This window comes from Lepus europaeus, chromosome 4 (genome assembly GCF_033115175.1).
Source record: "Lepus europaeus isolate LE1 chromosome 4, mLepTim1.pri, whole genome shotgun sequence".
Taxonomy (NCBI): domain Eukaryota; kingdom Metazoa; phylum Chordata; class Mammalia; order Lagomorpha; family Leporidae; genus Lepus; species Lepus europaeus.
In genome coordinates this window covers 94,538,861-94,560,226 of record NC_084830.1, presented here as the reverse complement: position 1 = coordinate 94,560,226, position 21,366 = coordinate 94,538,861, and the positions used below count along the sequence as shown (strand labels likewise).

General features: G+C 35.9%; 1 pseudogene; it reads left to right on the top strand.

Moving 5' to 3' along the window:
* The first annotated feature begins 4,307 nt into the window (after window positions 1–4,307).
* LOC133759002 (U2 spliceosomal RNA) lies at window positions 4,308–4,413 on the top strand (annotated as a pseudogene).
* The last annotated feature ends 16,953 nt before the right edge of the window (window positions 4,414–21,366 follow it).

Here is a 21,366-nt window from a genome sequence, read left to right as displayed (position 1 = left end):
ATTAATAAGTAAATAAATATTGTAAGAATTTCTGCTTAATTATTCTTCAATAATATGTATTTAACATTCCTCCCTGTCTGTTTAAGCTTAACTGTTCATTTGTCTATCATCGAATCATATTTCCTTGTATCAGTGTACCCACTTATTTGAACAGCATCTTGGTTGCTTCCAGTTTGAAACAATCAGAAGAAAAGTTGCTATAAATAATTGAGTGCAGTTCTGTATGTGGAAATATTTTTCAATCAGTTTTTTTCTTTTTTTTAAGATTTCAGTCTTTCTACTAGTTGTGTAATTTTATCTTGTTACTCTTTTAATTTGCATTTCCTATTTCTTGGCTCTTCGTTCTACTCATCTATGTGTCTACTCTTTATCTAACATTAGCTCTTTAGTAAGTCATGAAGCCAAGTAGCATAAATTATACATCTTTGTAACTCATCCTTTTAAAAAATATTTAAAAGGCAGGGTGAGAGAGAGACATACTAAGAGAGAGGGAGAGGGAGAGGGAGAGAAAGGAATAAAAAGAGAAAGACAGAGACAGATCTTCCATCTGCTGGCTCACTCCTCCAGTGGTCACATCAACTAGGGCTGGGCCAGGATTAAGACTGAAGCATGAAACTCCAAACAGGTCTCCCACATGGATGGCCATTAGCCAAGTGCTTGGACCATCATCCGCTGCCTTCCAGAGTGAATTAGCAGAAAGTTGGACTGGAAGGCGTGACACTCTGATACAGAATGCAGGCATCAAAAATGACACTTTAACTCACTGTGCCACATCACAGGTCCCTGTTATTCATCTTTAATATTGTTTTAGCTATTTTGGTATTTTGTTTTTTCATGCACACTGTAAAGTTCACTTGTTGATATTCATACAATATCTTGTGATTTTTGTTTGGGATTGCACTGAATCCAAAGATGAAGTTGGGTATCATCTTAACAATGTTTAGTTTTCTAATCTATGTACATGGCATACCTCTCTGCTTCTTCAATTCATTTATCAAAATTTTATAGTTATCTGCATAAATATTGAGCTCTTATCTTACTAGATTTTTGTCTAATTATTTCATTTTTTGTTCAATTTTAAATAGCATTGTAGTTTTTAATTGCAAATTCTAATTGTTCATCACTGATATTTATTTAGAAACAATTGATTCTTATTATTATTAACATTTTTATTAATTTAAAGATAATAGATTCCATGTACTTCATAAGTACAATTCTAAGAATATGATAATACTTCCCTCTCACATTTAATTTCTTCTTTCTTTTTTAAATTTTGTGTTAACATTTTTAATTTACTTTATAGTCAGGCTTATTGCTCCACTAAATGAAAAAAGTTCAATTCTATCAACATTATATCCTGTAACTTTCTTGTAATTGCTTATCGATGTAGCAGGGAGTTTTGCTCATTTTTGATATTTTTCCACAAAGATAATCATGCCATCTGTGAAACATAATAGTTTTCACATTCCTTCCCAATCTGTATATCTTTAATTTTCCCATTTGCCTTATTGTAATAGATAGGATTTCCAGTACAATCATGGATGGCATGATGAGAGAAGTGTTATAAAGTACTGATCACTTTCTTAAATAGATATCATTTGCTTCAGATTACTCTTGTATGAGCTTTTGGAGATTTCCTTTTAGGAACTGTTTGTTTTCATTTATGTTGTCACGTTTGTGAGCAGATACTTGTTCATAATTATTTCTAGCTACTTGTTGTGAACCATGGGATCAGTTGTGATGACACTTTTGTTTCTTTTATTTTTCAGCATTCCTATCTATCTATCTATCTATCTATCTCTATCATCTCTACCTATATTTGTTTTCGAGGAGCAGAGTGACAAAGATTGAGAGAGAGGGAGAGAGAGAGAGAGAAAGAGAGAGAGAGAGAGTCCTCCATCGGCTGGTTCACTCTCTATCTGTAGCTGACAGGGCTGGGAACTCTACCCTGCTCTCCAGTGTGGGTGGCAGAGGCCCAAGTATTTTCCCATCTTCTGATGCTGCTCCAGGAGAGCTGGATAACAAGCAGAGCAGCCAGGACTTGACCTGGCACTCTGATGTGAGATTCAGTAAGGCAAATGGCAGTTTAACCTCTTATGCTACATTATCAGCCCGTCTTTTTGCTTCTGATATTCATATTTTGTCATCTATCTTTTAACTTTTTAGTTTTGTTTTCTCACTTTTTCAGCTGTTTCATTATTTTTATTCTATTCTTTTTTATTCTATTCAATGTAACTGTGCATTTTGATATTTTATTGTTTTTCAATTTTGATATTTTATTATTTTTAAAATTCCTAGAGTTTTACTCTATGGATTCTCTTATCCACAATTGTGTTTACTTCTTCCTTAATGTCTTAATGTTAGCATTAATTTTCTCATCTTGCTTTCTTTAGAATAGTAAAATGAGGGCTTATAGATTTTAGATATTTTTCTTTGTTAGTATGTCATTCTATTTTACAGATTTGCCTACAAATATTGACTTTGTTGCATCCAACATTTTTGATAAATAATACTTTCAACTTCATTTAGTTGGAAATATTTTTAAAATGTTCTTCAAAGTCTTCTCCCTTGACCCATATATTATTTAGAAGGCTGTCATTTAATCTCCAGTATTTTAGAATCTATAATCTATCTTTGATATTTATGTTAATTTCATGCTCATAGTTGATACTTTATTCACTAGTTTAATTTTTATTATGATCTGTAAGCCTATATTATGTCAATTCTGCTCTTTTTAAAAAATATTTATTTATTTGAGAAGTAGAGTTACAGACAGTGAGAAGGAGAGACAAAGAGAAAGGTCTTCCGCCCGCTGGTTCACTCCCCAATGGCCGCAATGACCAGAGCTGCACAGATCCGAAGCCAGGAGTCAGGTGCTTCTTCCCTGTCTCCCATGTGGGTGCAGGGGCCTAAGGACTTGAGCCATCACGGACTGCTTTCCCAGGCCATAGCAGAGAGCTGGATTGGAAGAGGAGCAGCCGGGACTAGAACCAGTGCCCAACTGGAATGCCGGCACTGCAGGTGGAGGATTAACCTATTGTGCCATGGTGCCGGCTCCCCAATTCTGTAATTTTAAATGGTTTTCTTTTTTCCTACTTTAAATTTTTAAACATTTATTATCATTTTAAATTCACAAAGAGAGAGACAGAGTCAGAGAAACAAACTATAGAGAGATAATATTTCACTCCCTGGCTCACTCCTCAAATTTTCAAACAGGTCGAGCTGAGCCCTGCTGAAGCCAGAAACCCAGAACTTAATCCCACGTCGGTAGTGGGGACACAAGTTGTTGAATCATCATCCGCGGCTCCCCAGGCTGCACATTGGCAGGAAGTGGAGCCAGGCCTTTTGTTAGGGGGTGGAGACACCCCAAGCAGCACCTTAGCTGCTGCAGGAAATACCTGCTCATTCTTTTAAATATTTTAAGTTACTTTATGACCCGGGATGTGGTTTGTCTTAGTGAATGTTCCATATGAAATTAAAAACAATGTGTATTCTGCTCCCATGGCGTAAAGTATTCTATACAATGTCAATCACATCCTCTCTGTTGATAGTGCTGTTAAGTTTAATAGGGTCCTTAGGATATTCTTCCTGTTTCTGATAAAGGACTATGGAAGATTCCTAGTTTAAGAGGAGGCACACCTAATTCACTTTAGTTCTTTGAACTTTTCCCTCACATATTTTACTGTCCTGTTGTTAGTCACTCAAACATCAAAGTTGTACCTTTTAAGAAAATAGATCTCTTTGTCATTGTGCAATTCCCTTCATCACTGATAGTATTCCTTATTCTGAAGTCTACCTTATCTGAAATTAATATAGTTAATGCAATTTTGTTTTGTTTTGTGTGTACAGTATATCTTTTTCTTTTTAATTTTAATATTTCTATGTGTTATTTTATGTGGGTTTCTCATAGGCAACAGAAACATAGGCTTTTAAAAATCATTCTGGCCGGCGCCGTGGCTCACTAGGCTAATCCTCTGCCTTGCGGCGCCGGCACACCGGGTTCTAGTCCTGGTTGGGGCACCGGATTCTGTCCCAGTTGCCCCTCTTCCAGGCCAGCTCTCTGCAGTGGAGGATGGTCCAAGTCCTTGGGCCCTGCACCCCATGGGAGACCAGGAGAAGCACCTGGCTCCTGCCTTTGGATCAGCGCCCATGCGCTGGCCGCAGCGCGCCAGCCATGGCGGCCATTGGAGGGTGAACCAACGGCAAAAGGAAGACCTTTCTCTCTGTCTCTTTCTCTCACTGTCCACTCTGCCTGTCAAAAAAAAAATCATTCTGTAACATTTGTCTTTCAATTTATATTTAGAGAGATCGCTTCTCGGCCTTTTGGCTAAGATCAAGTGTAGTATCAATTTATATTTAGACCATTGATGATTAAAGTGATTACTTATATACTTGGATTAACATGTAACTATTTCTGTTTTCTGTTTGTTTTTTTCATTAAGATATTCTTAGCCATTATTATTTCAAGTATTTTTTCGCTCTGTTGTGTTTCCTTTATTTCAACTATGTGTATGTGACAGCATTTCTATTGTAATGATTTTTCACATGATTGTGTCTCAGATTTGACTCTTTTAGGTCTTTATTTGCATTACACATTTGTTCTTTCCTGTTATAGGAATATACTTTAGAGCCCTTAACATATTTTAAATTTGAAAAGCTGCATCATATCTTGAATTTCACTCATTTTAAAAAATTGAGCGAGTGGGAAAGGGGAGGGTTGTGGGTGGGAGGGAAGTTATGGGGGGGGAAGCCATTGTAATCCATAAGCTGTACTTTGGAAATTTATATTCATTAAATAAAAGATAAAAAAAGAAAAAAATGAATAAATAATAAATATATTATTAAAAATTGACAAAAATTGAACATATGAGAGTACTTCAAAGAGTTCATAGAAAATGGGTTTAACATGTTTATTTCACTGAAAAATATTTTGTAAACCCTTTCATCACATTCACATACTTTTCATGAATTTTTAATGACCCTTTGTAGGCATGAAATTCAAAGATTTTTGCACCAAAATAAACTTATCTTTTAGTTCTACTTTTCATGAGCATTTTGATGTCTCCTTTTGTTTATGGGGTACACTGTGGATGTTTCAATAAAAGTATACAATATGTAATGACCAAATCAAAGTAATTAGCATTTCATTCTTAAATGTTTATCATTTCTTTGTGTCAAGAAATTTCAGAATACTCTCTTCTAGTTCTTTTGGAAATATATAATCATGGTTGCAAACAATAGTCATGGATGGTTCTGTAAAACTTTGCATTATATTCTTACGTTACTGTACGTTGATGCTCTCTATACAATCTCTCATCCCCCCCTCTTCTCTTCTAGTCCTCCAGTGACATTTTTGCATTGTTTTTTTTCATGCCTTTCAATCTGTCATAAATTTCTGCTGAATGTCAGATGTCATATGCCAAGAAAGATGTCAAACACCTCTAGGAGAAGAATTCATTTAAGGAGTGAGAGCAGAGGAGATAGCTGTGATCTGTACAGCATGGCCACACAGGCATCCCTGCATCTTTGTTAATGAGCTGCATTGACAGTTAATGTAACAGATCAGAGGGTGAGTCTCTCATGACAAACCTAGACGCTCTTACTCACAATCTTGACAAAGCTAGATGTTTTCTGAAATGTATGTTGTGGCTATTCTGAATCTTTTACCAGGGTACAACACAGATTTTAGTACATACATACATACATACACACGCATGCAAGCACACACATTTGAGCATCCCTAATTCAATAAATTAAATTCAAAATGCTTCAACATCATAAGCTTTTGTACAAAATTACTAAAAATCTTGTACAAAGTTACCTTTAGGCTATGTTATATGTAATACACATACATATTCAGATAAATGAATTGCATGTATAGATGTGGATCCCTACTACAAAATATTTTATCACATGTATGCAAATACTCCAAAATCTAGAAAAATCTGAAACACTTCTGATCCCAAGCATTTCAGATACTGAATATATATATACATATATATGTTATTATATATAATATATAATAATATATGCTATTATATATATAAAATGGGTTGTCTTATGTTAATTAACTAAACAAAAAATTACCCAATTCATTTTGTCTTATCTGACTTAGTTAAATTAACACTTTCTTTTGTTACTTATTTAGAAATCAATCATGTCAAATTTCTGAAAAGAAACTGATACTTGCTTTTTGCTCCCTTCATTATTTTTTTTAAAGATTTATTTATTTATTTGAAAAGCAGAGTTACAGAGAGCCAGAGGCAGATAGAGGGGTCTCCCATCTGCTAGTTCATGCCCTAAATGGCTGCAAAGGCTGGATCTGGGCCAATCTGAAGCCAGAAGCCAGGAACCAGGAGCTTTTCACAGGTCTCCCACATGGGTGAAGGGGCCTAAGGACCTGTGCCATCTTCTGCAGCTTTTCCAGGCCATAACAGAGATCTGCATGAGAAGTAGAACAGCCTGAGGAACTGGAACCCATGTGAGATGCCAGCACTACAAGAGGCTACTTTACCCATTCTACCACAGCGCCAGCCCCTCTACCTTCATTTTTTTCAAATTAAAAGTGTCATAAATAATTTTATTTGCCCAACATTAACTCAATCTATATAATCTTATATTAAAAATTCATTTATTTGAAAGGCAGAATAGCAGAGAGCCAGAGACAGAGAGAGATAGAGATTTTTCCCATCCATTGATTTATTCCCCAAATGACCCCAACACCTGGGGCTGGGCCAGGTTAAAGCCAAGAGCCAGAGAACTCCATTCCGGATACCCGCATAGGTGATAAGGACTCAAGTACTTGGGCCATCTGCTACTGCTTTCCCAAGTGCATTCACATGGATCTGGATCAGAAGCAGAGTAGCTGGTCCTCAAACCAGCACTCCCATGGGGGTTGCAATTGTCCCATGTAGCAGCTTAACCAATTTCACGACAATGCCAGCTCCCAATCTGAAAATCTTAATTCTATATTGAGTTTTTATCATATTTGTGTTTTGGAATAAACAACATGACATGTATTTCTATTTATCTCCTCCCTACCTGTATAACTTTGTATAGAAAGCTATATGATTTACAAATTATTATCAACTGGAAAATACTTGTCTTTCACATAGTGAGTGTTTCATTGAATATTGAAACCTGGAAATGATTATGCTAATATAATTAATAAAATCAATTGGTCTAATACTCTTTTATACTAGTAAATTGCTATGCTTCCATAAGATCATAAAAGCTTTCTTAGACGGAGAGAAGTTGTATAAATATACATTTTTAAATTTTAGGTAAATTATTACATAAAATTATTTCTTAACCTAAAATGAGACAGACTCACATGATTTCCATCTGAATAGAATTGAAAATGAGACTGTCCAGCTCACAGATGTTACAACATGGAACCCAAAATACCATTAAACTGTTAAGTGATATGATCTTGTGTTTATAATAAATGGTCTTTTTAACCAGGGATGTTGACCTTCTACAAAGTTTACTCAAGCTCCAATTCTTAGTACCATACTTAATACATCAACAGTTCCTGACCATTTATGAGATATTATCCTGATATTTCTGATGGTTATGCTAGATGCTCAATCAAGATTCGTATAAATTAAGTTTCTCTTGATTTTATTTATTTTTATTCACTAATTTTATGATTTAATCTCATTGGTTAAGAACAATCATTACTTATGTTAATTCATAAAAATGACTCTTCTAAATTTAAAAGGAAAACTATGATTTGATCTCATTATTGAATGTAATATTCCCCAAAGACAGGTGAGTATGGTTGCTTAGTTATTTCTAGTGTTTACTGCTTGGCACTGCACAGAATCTTTTTTTTTTTTCCTGGTAGTTTTGTACTTTATCTCTTTCTGTTAGCTTTGAGTTCGCAATGCTGTTTATGCCTCACTAAAAGTGTGATAATGAAGCCTGACTAATTGAAATGGAAATATGCTTAAAACTCAAGCTGACTGAGTTTACTCTGAGATATAAGGAAGAACCTGCTGTTTAAGATACACAAAACTTGGCGTATTCATTGTTAAGATATACAAAGCTTTGCATAACTATAGTCAAAATACACAAAACTTTGCACAGTCACTAAGATACACAAAATGTGCATATACTAAAAGCTAAATGCTTAGGTTGTTATACTCAAATAAAATTTACTTTTGTATCCTTTCAATTATGAAAATGTTCTGGAGAAACAATAATCAACCTAATTAAAAAATCTCAAACATTGGGACCAGAGCCTTGGCACAGTAGGTTAATCCTCCGCCTACAGCATCAGTTTCCCATGTGAGTGCCAGTTCTAGTCCTGGCTGCTCCTCTTCCAATCCAGCTCTCTGCTGTGGCCTGGGAAAGTACTAGAAGATGGTCCAAGTGCGTGGGCCCCTGCACCCATATGGACAACTGGGAAGAAGCTCTTAGCTCCTGTCTTCGGATCTGCACAGCTCTGGCTGTTGTGGCCATTTGGGGAATGAACCAATGGAAAGAAGACCTTTTTCTCTGTCTCTCCCTCTCACTGTAACTCTATTTCTCAAATAAATAAATAAAAATCTTAAAAAAAGCTCATATATGAAACAATGTGGTCAATGAGGAAAATAATAAAGAAAAGAATGGAAAACATGTAGGTTTTAAAAACCTGTAAGTTGAATTAAATAAAATTACCTATCTAGAAAAACAAATAACAGATATCTCTCAGTTAGGCACAAAGTTTAAGATGAGGTGAATTTTCTTGCTCTTAATTTGATTTTTGAAAAATCTTTACTCTCTGACAGAAATTTAGGATATTATAATGCCATTTCATGCTCTATTAATTTCAGAAATATTTGCAAAATTGTTGGCATCATTTTGTGGGTCATTCTTATCACTGTTATTGATGTAAAAGCTATCATAATCCACATCATCATTTAATAAGAATATGTGATCAGGATATGGGAGAATGATTTCAAATGGTTCTTCAGATGTGTTCTTTATGCAATCAATAAACAAATATTTATTGAAAGTTTAACTGGTTGAGTAAAAACTGAACAAAATCATGGTCCTGCACCCAGAGTAACTGATAAAAATAAACTGATTTCATTGACACAGTATGTGTATTTGATAAGAGTGAGAACACAATCAAACATAAAATGCAAAGGAAATCAGAGAAACTTGTCTAATATGACATTGAAAAACTACTTAAAAGTACTTATAATTTCATTACATTGTTCCTACTTCATGGTACTAAATGTAATAACATCTTGAGGAATGTTCTATAAAATACTGTTATTAATATTGAATATCTAGGGACCAGCACTGTGGCATATTGTGTAAAACCATCTCCTGGTTCAAGTCCCAGCTGTCCCACTTATGATCCAGCTCTTAGTTAATGCACTTGGGAAAGCAGCAGAGGATGGCCCAAGTGCCTGGGGCCCTGAACTCATGTGGAAAACCTGGAAGAAATTCCTGGCTTCCTGGCTTTGTTCTGGCCTGGCCATGGCCGTTGTGGCCATTTGGGGAGTGATCCAGCAGATAGAAGATCCACCCCCCTGTTGTAATTCTGCGTTTCAAATAAATAAATAAATAAGTCTTTAAAAAATATTGAATTTCACATGTATCACAGACTAAATAAGAAAACCAAAGTTTCATTTTGGTCTCCCACGGTCATATTTTGATTAGTGTCCTGAGACATCTTTTTTCTCCACCTAAAACATCTGTAAGAAATGTCACAGTCCACTAGATGAGTTCATGAATTTCCCATAACTTACTGAAGAGCTATTCATAAAAAAACAAAAGAAAAACATATTAATATTTGCAGCAAACAATAACAGATTTCACTGATTTCTGAGTCTAGAGGAACACTTACAAAGATTCTAGACATGTGTTGGGTTAAAACATTTTTGCAGTTTGTCCAATCAAATGTTTGTGTATTAAGAGCTTGGGCCCTGGGATGGTGATATTGGGTGGTAAAGCCAAAATTTTTTCAGTTGTGGGAATAATGGGGAGTCTTTTTAGGACATGCCTTGACAGAGATGAAGGTATTTCTAATGGGATCCTGTAGTTCCCCAAAACTAGAGGACATCATGTTGATTGAAAAAAGCTATGCCCAGGAAAACAAATAACACATTTCTTCCTTATATGCGGAAGCTAAAATTAAAAAAAAAAAGAAAAAGAAAAAAGAAAAGATTGGTGTATCAGTATTGCTGCAAATATAGTTTTATAACACTTTGTTTTATACCTTTGTCAAACCAATGGTTAAGAATGCTTCACTGCTATAGTTTATTGAATGATGATTACTTTAAAATGTACTGTATATGGGGGAAATGGTCAGTTTTCTATTCAATTTTTTGTAGCCATTGTCTAAATTCCCACTAAACGAGTTTTCTGTTTTTTACTTGTGAAACTTCTAATTTGGTGAAGTTTAAGCCTTTTTTACTGTAATGTACATTTAAAATATGTTATCTCAACTAAAAAATGAAAGGAAGATGGAATGAGGGTGGGAGCGAGAGAGTACAAATGAGGAAAATCACTATGGTCCCAGAATTGTATCTATAAATCACATTGAATCTGCTAAAAGCTAATTAAATGTAAAATTTAAAAAAAATAATAAGGAAAAGAGAACAATAACCTAGAAAAGCCTGAGCCAGGCCACTGCTAGTCTCTCTGTCTTCCTTCATTAAACTGTGCTTCCTCCTTCCCACACTCACTCCAGGATGCAATACAGACAAGACAGCCCTCACCCAAGCTAAGCTGAGGCTGGCCCCATCCAATCTCCTCTGAGCCAAGCAAGCCTCCTTTGTTTTTAAAGGTGTCTCCCTGATGTACTTTGTTATAGAAATGGAAACTTGACTAACAGCTCCATGCATGAGCTATTGTGGTGACTCCTCTAAAGTTGTATTAAGCTGTGCAGCTTGAACTTGCAGGGCTACAGGGAAAAAGCAGTTTTGTTCTTATTGACTCGAAGTCAGGAGGATGAGAAAATTGCAAGTGTTCATTTGGATAGCCATAGATAGATATTAAAGGAAATTACAGGGATTCAGAACCCATTCCATACTTCAGATAAAAGAAAACATTTTATAATATAATAATATGAACAATGCTGGTGTTGTAGCACAGCAGGTTAAGCTGCTACTTACAATGCCAATATGCCATATCTGAGAACTGATTGGACTTCTGAATGCTCCACTTCTGATCCAGTTCCCTGCTAATTCTCCTGGAAAGCCAGTGGAAGATGATCCAAGCACTTGGGTCCCTGGTATCCTTGTGGCAGACTAGAATGGAGTTCTGGCTCCTAGCATGTGCCTGGCCCAGCCCTGGCTTCTTGGGCATTTGGGAAACATAGGAGCTGATGGAACACCTTTATCCTCTGTATTTCTCCCATTTTCGCTCTGCTGCTCTTCCTTTCAAATAAATAGATATTTTTTTTTGAAAATGATAATATAAACAAGACTAGGAGCTAATAACAGGTGCACCATAAATTTTCTCTTTATATTCACTGCTAGCACAGATAATAACATTAAGAATAATTTGTTTGCAAAATAAATCTCATTAATCTTGGATGGATTATTTACATAATCACGGAGAGAACAGTAATTCTCTGTACATTTTCCTTTTTGTCTGCTTTTCTAGGACTTTTAATAAGGGGAGTAGACTTTTCAAAGTCCTTTGAGCACTAGGAATCAAGTCAGGGAAACAGTACTATATTTGAGATGAAGTGCTCACATATTTGGATGAATTTCCATTTTCTTGAAGCCTTCAAAATATATTGAGGTTTCTGGGCCTCCCGGAAGGTAACTTCACTTTTCCATTCTGTGTTCCAGGCTCAAGGCCAGTTTCCCCTCCATCAATGGATTTCATTGGCTCCATAAAGTCAACCTTATTCCCATATGTCTATCTAGTCATATCTGATTCTGTGCACATTCTCAAATATGTCATTTCAGATAACCCCTTGATCATGAAGACATATTCTCGATTTTGTCCATATACGAGGAGATCATATTCTTAGGAATTTAGTCAGATGACTACATTGCTTATAAATAGAATATTTATTAAGAGCTTCTGAATTATGGAGTGATATGGGTTGAGATAAAAAAAAGTTTCAATTCTGTTTATAAATGCACTTGCCAGATTACTGGAAGCTGCAAACAGTTTAAGAGGAATAAATAAGTAAACTCTTCAAACTAGAAAGCAAAATCGCTAATGATGATTGAAACTAAAATTTATTATAGTAATAATCATCCTCATTATTTATTTTAGTCTTATGTACTTATCGCTATTTTCTTTCATCATGGGTTAGAAATTTTATGAGTTTTTTTTTTTTTCATCACAGTTCTGGAAATTTCTACAAAATCCAGTGGTATGATCTTAAACTTATCAAAAACCTGCACACATTGTTTTCCACCAATCCCCTTTAGAGACAAAGCACTTTGGGATTATATAATCCTGTGTCTTATTGCAATGTTTTGTTAACAACAATCCACATATTTGGCCCGTGCTGCGGCTCACTAGGCTAATCCTCCGCCTTGTGGCGCCAGCACACCGGGTTCTAGTCCCAGTCGGGGTGCCAGATTCTGTCCCAGTTGCCCCTCTTCCAGGCCTGCTCTCTGCTGTGGCCAGGGAGTGCAGTGGAGAAAGGCCAAGGAGCTTGGGCCCTGCACCCCATGGGAGACCAGGAGAAGCACCTGGCTCCTGCCATTGGATCAGCGCCGACGCGCTGGCCGCAGCGCATCAGCCGCGGCAGCCATTGGAGGGTGAACCAATGGCAAATGAAGACCTTTCTCTCTGTCTCTCTCTCTCACTGTCCACTCTGCCTGTCAAAAATAAAAAATAAAAAATATTAAATAAAAAACAACAACAATCCACATATTCAACCAGTCCCATAAGATTATTATGGAGTTAAAAATCACTAGCAACATGAGTACTGTTTAAGATGCCAGGTAAGATTTCGTCATCTCATGTCAGAGTTCCAAAGTTTGACTCCTAGCTCTGATCCTGACCCCAGATTCCTGCTAATGCAGACCCTGGGAGGCAGGATGTTGACTCAAGTAATTGGGCTATTGCCACCCACATGAAGACCTGGATTGCCTTCTTGGTTCCCAACTTGGCCTAGCCCAGTCCCAGCCATTGTTGGTATTTGGGAAGTGAACCAGTGAATCGGATTGCAATCCCTCTATGGCTATCTGTGTCACCCTCTGACTCTCAAATAAATAAACTTTTTAAAAATTACTTTTACATAGTGAAATCTTGCAATGCATTGTCCATGTGTATAAGCAAGTCTGTTATGCTGCCTATCATATAAAAATATCATATATACTCATATATACTCTGGTTTCCCTTTAGGTCACAAAATACTTGTCTTTTGAAAGTATAGTACATATATTACAATGTTTAATTGTGTAGGACATAATACATGATAATTATAATATATAAGTATTGCTGATTCATGCATTTACTATACTAATATGATTTATGGTTATTTTAGGGTACACTTCTTTTGCATATTAAAATAACAAATATTGGGACAGGCATTTGGTGCAGCAATTACAATGCCCCTTGGGCACTTACATCCTATCAGAATGCCTGACTTTGAATCTTGACTCTGCTACTGCTTCCAGATTCCTATTAATGTACACCCTGGAAAGCAACAGGTAATGGTTCAAATAATTGAGTCCCTCTCACCCATATGGGAGTCCCAAACTGAGTTCCCTGATCCTGGCTTATGACTTGTCCAACCTTGACTGTTACAGGCTTTTGGGGGGTGGGGTGGGGGAGGAATGATCCCTGAATGAGAGATCTTTTTGTGTCTGACTACTCTTTTTCTATGTGTCTCTCTGTTTTTCAAATTATTTATTTATTTAAAAGTTTACTGTAAGATAGTATGCTGTGTTAAACTGGCAATGACTCATACATCTTGGGTTTGCTGATTCTCTAGATTGAATCAATAGATCATATTGAATGTTTGATCAATATCAATTTGATTTTTGTAAATGCTTTGTGATGTTCACAAAATGATGAAATCACCTAACCAATATCTCAGAACTTACTCTCAACATTAAGCTATATGCAACTGTAGTTGCTTGCAGCTTTCAAGAAATCATCAAATAAAACTATTAATTGTCTTTAGATAACAAATGATCTACAATAGTAATAGCCAAATATGTGATGAGAATTCATTATAATGCAATTGACAAAGATGACTGGTTGTATCTGTGACGTACTAAAATTTCAAGACAATATCTAGAATTATGATAGATAATCTTATACAAGGCATATTGCCTAAAATTACATAAATTTTCTGAAAAACATTTATAAATAACAAATTCATATATATATTATGTGAAAGAGATTTAGTATTACTTATTTGCTATTATTTCTATAAAAAATTAACATATCAGTGACTCCTGTTGCTGACTTAACAATTTGACACTCCTGTTCATGGCGTCAGTAATCTCCCTAGGCTCTCGTCATGAGTTGCCAGGGCTATGGAAGCCTTTAGAGTTCGCTGACTTTGATCTTATTCCGATAGGGTCACAGTCAAAGTGGAAGTTCTCTCCTCCCTTCAGAGAAAGGTACCTCCTTCTTTGATGGCCCTGTTCTTTCCACTGGGATCTCACTCACAGAGATCTTTCATTTAGGTCTTCTTCTTTTTTTTTCTTTTCCATGGTGTCTTGGCTTTCCATGCCTACAATACTCTCATGGGCTCTTCAGCCAGATCCGAATGCCTTAAGGGCTGATTCTGAGGCCAGAGTGTTGTTTAGGACGCCTGCCATTCTATGAGTCTGCTGTGTATCCCATTTCCCATGTTGGATCTTTCTCTCCCTTTTTGATTCTATCAGTTAGTTTTAGCAGACACTTGTCTTGTTTGTGTGATCCCTTTGACTCCTAGACCTATCAGAGCCATCAATTGTGAGCTGAAATTGATCACTTGGACTAGTGAGATGGCATTGGTACATGCCACCTTGATGGGATTGTGTTGGAATCCCCTGGCACATTTCTAACTCCATCATTTGTGGCAAGTCAGATTGTGCATGTCCCAAATTGTACATCTCCTCCCTCTCTTCTTCCACTCTGAAATTTAACAGGGATCACTTTTCAGTTAAAATTTAAACACCTAAGAATAATTGTGTGTTAATTACAGAGTTCAACCACTAGTACTAGAACAACAACAACAACAAGTTAAGTCAGCAACAGGAATCACTGTGTACTTACATCCCATGTGGGATCTATCCTTAATGTGTTATCTAATGTGCAGTGATGCTATAACTAGTACTGAAACAGTATTTTTACACTTTGTGTTTCTGCGTGGGTACAAACTGATGTGATCTTTACTAATTATATACTGAATTGATCTTCTGTATATAAAGATAATTGGAAATGAAAAAAAAAAAAAACCCTGGTGTTAAATTGGAAATGGCATAGAAAATTAATTAATTTTTTAAAAAAATATATTATGTAGGATCTCTGTCTTTAATGTGCTGTACACTCTTATTTAATGCTATAACTAGTACTCCAACAGTATTTTTTTTTCACTATGTGTTGCTATATGGCGGCAAACTGTTGAAATCGTTACCTAATATATACTAAACTGATCTTCTGTATATAAAGAGAATTGAAAATGAATGATGATGTGATTGGAAGGGGAGAGGGAGTGGGAAAGGGGAGGGTTGCGGGTGGGAGGGAAGTTTAGGGAGGGGGAAGCCATTGTAACCCATAAGCTGTACTTTGGAAATTTATATTCATTAAATAAAAGTTTAATTTAAAAAAAATCAAAAAATTAACATATCAAATAGGTCTAATTATTTTAACATCTTTTTTTCAAGGATAAGAAAATTATTTTGACATTTTTCAGGGACTCTCAAAGAAATCTCAAAACTATTTTGAGGTAAAAAGTAATTTAGAATTTGATTTGGGGAGGCAATCTTTCAAAACTATCAATAGTTTAAAATTGTTGATTAAATAGAATCACAGATCACTGTGAAACAATATGTAATTATTCATTTGACCAGAGTGTGATTTAAAAAATGAATATATAAAGTTACATCCTTATAAAGCAATCTTAACTCTTAATAGGGAAAAATTCAATTTTCAAAAGTATTAAAAGACCTGACAAAGACAGCATGGCCTGGTCTTCGAGGTGCCCAAATCCCACAGCAGAGTACCTGGGTTTGGTTCCTAGCTCCAAGCTTCCTACTAATTCTACCCCAGGAGGAAAGAACTGGTGCTTCAAGTAGCTGGGTTACTGTCAACCACGTGAGAAACCTTGATTGAGTTCTTCAATCCTGGCTTTCGTCTGGCCAGACTCAGCTGTTGCAGATATTTTGAGAATGGATCAGTGGATGAGAGTGTTCTCTTTCTGTCTGTGTGTCTGTCTGCAACAAAATAAAACAAAACAACAAAACAGAAAATACCAACAAATTCAAGGAAGGAAGAGTGGAAGTGGCAAAAAGAGGAAAGAGAAACGAAAGGAATGTAAGCACAGGTCTGATAGGAACCTATAAGGACATCTCAAATTTCCCAAAAATAACAAGCTTTTTAACAACCATAATCTTTTAATGGTTTCACCTTAGACACCTACATAGTCTACACAGAGTATAATGATACAAGGTCTAGACCCACTCCTAAAGATACCCAAATGAAAGGAATGCTTAATTCCCCTGAGCCAGTAGAGGTAGGCTGCTGGCTGCAAAAGGAGTGAAACCTGTATTTTGGTCTGCTTATATTTTTCAGTACTGCAGACTTTCCACTGGCTTTCTGTTTATATAAAACCCAATATCCTACAAGTTCTGCCTCGCAGAAAGCAAAGCTAGTTCTTAGGACATGAAATAATGAAAACAGGAAATTAGTAGTTGTCTTTGAGGGAGAAATGATGAGTCCAAATGGATTGATCTAAATTCCAGGGCCACAATCAAAATAATTAATTTTTACTATGTTCTTCCTCCTGTTAATGTAAACTTAGAAATGGAAGAACAAAGACAAAATTTTAACATTGCCCTTTGACTAGGCACTGACAGCAGAGATCCAGAAGAGCTGATTCAGTAAGAGTTCTTCAACTTTGCTGGACTCACTTAGCTTCTTCCAGGATTTGAGTTGTAGGCTCCAGAATGAGAGGAGTGGTCTAAAGATCTCATTCTCCTCTCTAACATGGAAGGGAAGAAATAAGTAATTTCTGTTCTACCCTTTCTGAGTTCTTAGTTGCAATGGACTCATGTAATAGATTCACAGGCACGTCCTGGAAAAATGGGATATGATCCAAAGAGATGAATGTATTCCAGCAGTAGATTTCAAAGAGATGGATTTGACTACAGTTATAAATATCACTTTTTGGTTAAACAAAGAAATTATGCTCTGGTGAAGATCAGTTATGGGGAGATGGCCAAGAGAAGACTGATCAATCAGAATGAGTTTTGCTTGGCAGGTTTAAGTCAGTGCCTTATACACTGATAAAACTGTTTAGTTATTTAGAGTCATCATTCTTTTCCTGATGCAAGTTGTGTATTGGTGGGGGGTGCCAACCTGACAAATGGAGGTTTTGTTTACAATTGCAATTTATCTTAGAACAAGATAACTTCTACTCTGTTTTCAAAGATTTTCTTGTATCTGTCTATAAATAATCAATTCAAAATAAGCCTCTACAAAAGAAACATAGTTGGTGTTGAACATTCTGATCTCCCATAACTATATACATGAAGTTCAAAAAGTACAAACAAAAATGACATTGAGAGATAAAAAAATATAAACATTATTTCTCAACACAAGATCTATCAAGTTAAAGATATTTTTGTGAGCAATGATACCAGCCATTAAATCCATCCTTACACACCCTGAGGGTCAGGGAATGTAACCATGTAAATGAAGTATTTGTATATTAGTAGAGAATAAAAAACAGATGTGCTTACTTTAATAATTAATAATAAAAATGGATCTGAAGGAGCCAATTCAAGAAAGTATGCTGAATGTCTAACCATTTCCCAAGGAAACTGTCACAAATTGCCCTTGTATAATGAAGGGAATGAGCAGAAACTTTCTTAAGGTGGAAAAGGACTCCCTGGTGAAGCTTTCCTAAGCATGTTTTGGCCCTCCAAAAGATGAGCAAAAAAAAAAATGTCTTAAGCATCCCAAAAAACTGTTGCAGTGACTTTGCTTTTGACTGGTCCACTCTGTCATTCCAACCTCATGGTAGGCCCTGCTTTGATTGTGCTGTATCTTCAGGACCATCTGGTAAGTCCAGATTTCATCTCCTGCTACATTTCTTCAAAGAGATGCGTTAGGATAAGATTTTGGGTCCACATGGTTTCAGATTTCCATGGAAAGCTCTGCTCTTGCCTCCAGCTGATCTGGGTGCAATTGTGCAGACACATTGAGCTGAAAGTTTGCTTCACTAGGGTTTCACAGTTGGAAATGTGTAAGCTTAATCAATTGAGTGGTCTTTAGTATTGAGTATTTTCTCTGCTCTTATTCATCAGTCCTCTTTAATTAGGGCATCAACAAGACTAACTTTCCTTGAAAATTTATGTGGGTTATCTGCTGCTTCAGGTTTTATCTCCAACACTGTCTCATCCCCTTTCTTTTTAAGGTGAATTATCTGTATAGAGGATGCTGATTTCCTTGGGATTCTAGACCTGTGAATTTATAATAAAACACCAATAACTTCACAATGCTTCTACTCAAGCTTCAGCATAAATTTAACGTTTGTTCTTGCTTTAATTTTAATAGAATTTGGGTTGCTCTGATAGGGATTTTCTCAAACTGAATCATTTTTAATGCCTCAAATTAGATGCTGTTCAGACATGCTCTAACAAGTTCTATGAGTTTTTGATGCAAAATATTTGAACTCCATGTATAGTTTTTTTCATAGTATGCATTTTCTATTAATTTCTTGAAAACATCTTATATATTAGGGTTACATGTCCTGAACTGCATCATTCATAAGGAAGATAATCTCTAAATTTTGAACATCTACTTACTTACATGTTAATTTACATGTTGTTCCCTGTCTGTCAGTTCCAAAATCTTTATGTATTCATGTTTATTTATATGGACCCAGTATTCACCAAATATTGCTATGCTTTTAATATAGTTTCCCACTTCTGATTCAACTTGACTCAACTCTTAATTAAACACATTATATTGACAAATAGTTTCTGCAAGAGAGTAAAATGGTGTTGTATTTCTAGATCTTGTCCTAGTTGAGAAAATTTGTGCATACTTTGATGCAAGTGTAATGATTTGGGATCATAATTCTACTGTTTTTAAATTTTATATTTAAGAACAGTTTTAGATTTACAGGAAAACTGAAAATATAGTACAAAGAGGCCCCACAGAACTCGGTGCACAGTATTTCCAGTTATTAACATAATATATGACTGTGGTTTCTTTGTCAATATTAATGTACAATATTAATATATTAGTATTAAGAGAAGTCCATACCTTACCAAGGTTTCCTTGTTTTCAGCCTAATGTTTTATTTTACAGTTCCTTCCAGATTTCCATGTTACATCCATCCATCTAATCCTTAAGACTCCTTTTGCCTGTGATTGTGTCACAGACATTCTTTCCTTTTATTTTAAAATTTTGAGGAATACCGGCCAATGATATTATAGCTATTAGTCTACTTGTGTTTTTTTCTGATAGTTTTCTCACCAATAGACTAAGATTATGATTTTCATGGAGGAAGAACACAGATGAAAAATCCAATTTTCATCATGCCATGTCAAGTGCATTTAGTATTAGCATGAATCATCACTATGAATTGTGGAAATGCATTACTACTTTATTATTTTCTTGTTCAAGTTGCTTCAGTTGTGGTCACTGGGACTTCTTTGGGACCTGTATGGAGCCTTTTGGCTACTCCTTTGAGATTTTTTTTTTCTTTTGTCAGTACTGCCTTAGTTTTTGGAACTATTAGTTGCTACAGTTCATCTCGTGCATTTAAACTCCCAGTCCTGGAAATCAATCGTTCTCTAAGGAACCCTCATTCATGTTATTGAAGAAAGATGTTAGAAAGCAAGATCTTTGCTTACTGTTTGCTGCTCAGTGTCATTTTAGTTTTGGTACTCCTAGCTGACAGAGCAAAGAAATGTATGTTTATACACCAACACACACATATTCATGAATAACCATCTGTATATAATTTGAGCTAATTATGAGGTTTCATTGAAATTTGCAATTTTATTGCATTATTACATTGATCTGTATGAACTAAATCTTTTCTTATATGTAAATCCTACTGCAAAAGTGAGATGTGTTCCTATCACCTCCACCGATTTCCTAAATTATTTAATTCTGGGTTATGTGTAAAATATTTTAGGATTGTAAAGCAGTGAGCTATTAGTTCTCTACTAAATAATAGAATACAGTGCTTTTACACTGGTCCTTCTGCTTCTGAAAGAGTTAGACTAACAGACTCCAATCACTTCTGGAGCAACACCTTCTCCACCTTCAGTGAGTTAATTATATCTTATATTCCATTCTGGTTTCTTCTGTTTTTTAAAATTATTTTTTAAAAACAAAATCTTATATATTTTAAAGATTTGTTTATTTATTTTGAAAGGTAGAGTTACAGAGAGGGAGAGGGATATCTTCCATCTGCTGGTTCACTCCCCAAATGGCTGCAAAGTTCAGGGTTGAGCCAATCTAAAGGCAGGAGACAGGAGCTCCCTCTGAGTCTCCCAGATGGGTGCAGGGTCCCAAGCACTACTTTTCAGGGTGATTAGCAGGCAGCTGGATCTGTAGTGGAGCTACTCTAACCGGCACCCACATGGGATGCTAATACAGCAGGTGGTGGCCCCACTCACCACGCCACAGTGCTGGTCCCAACAAAATCATATATTAAGGTTTTCTGTTTGTACCTATGCAATAAGGAGTATAAATGCACTGAAAGAGACATCTAGACTTTTTACGAGTTCTTGGGAGGTAACCTCCAAACCCTTGGAATTTTCTGGCTGATAGGAAGTCTGTTCTCTCTAATTCACCCCTCTGGTCCCAGCAGATATTTTATGTTAATAGGATGACTCAGATTGGTCTGGACACTGTATATTATCTTGTAAGGTGGGAACTGGTCATTCAGAAAGTCTAATAATATGTTCTAGTGTGGAGCTTCGTGTTACCAGAGCCATTCTAGAGGACAGATTCAGCCAAGTGGGTAATCAACAAACCAATCATTTCATCCACCATGCTTGTGTAACGAAGCTTCTGGATCCTGGAGCATGGCTGAGATGCCTGTGTTGGCAGTAATCTATCTTTTATCACTTATCAACACTTAGAAAGTAATATATCCTGCGGACAATGGAAGCTTCATGTTTGAAATCTTTCCAGACTCTTCCCTATGTGTCTCTTCTCATGGCGTATGTGAATCCTTCTTTCCCATAAGAAATACATTAATGAGGATAA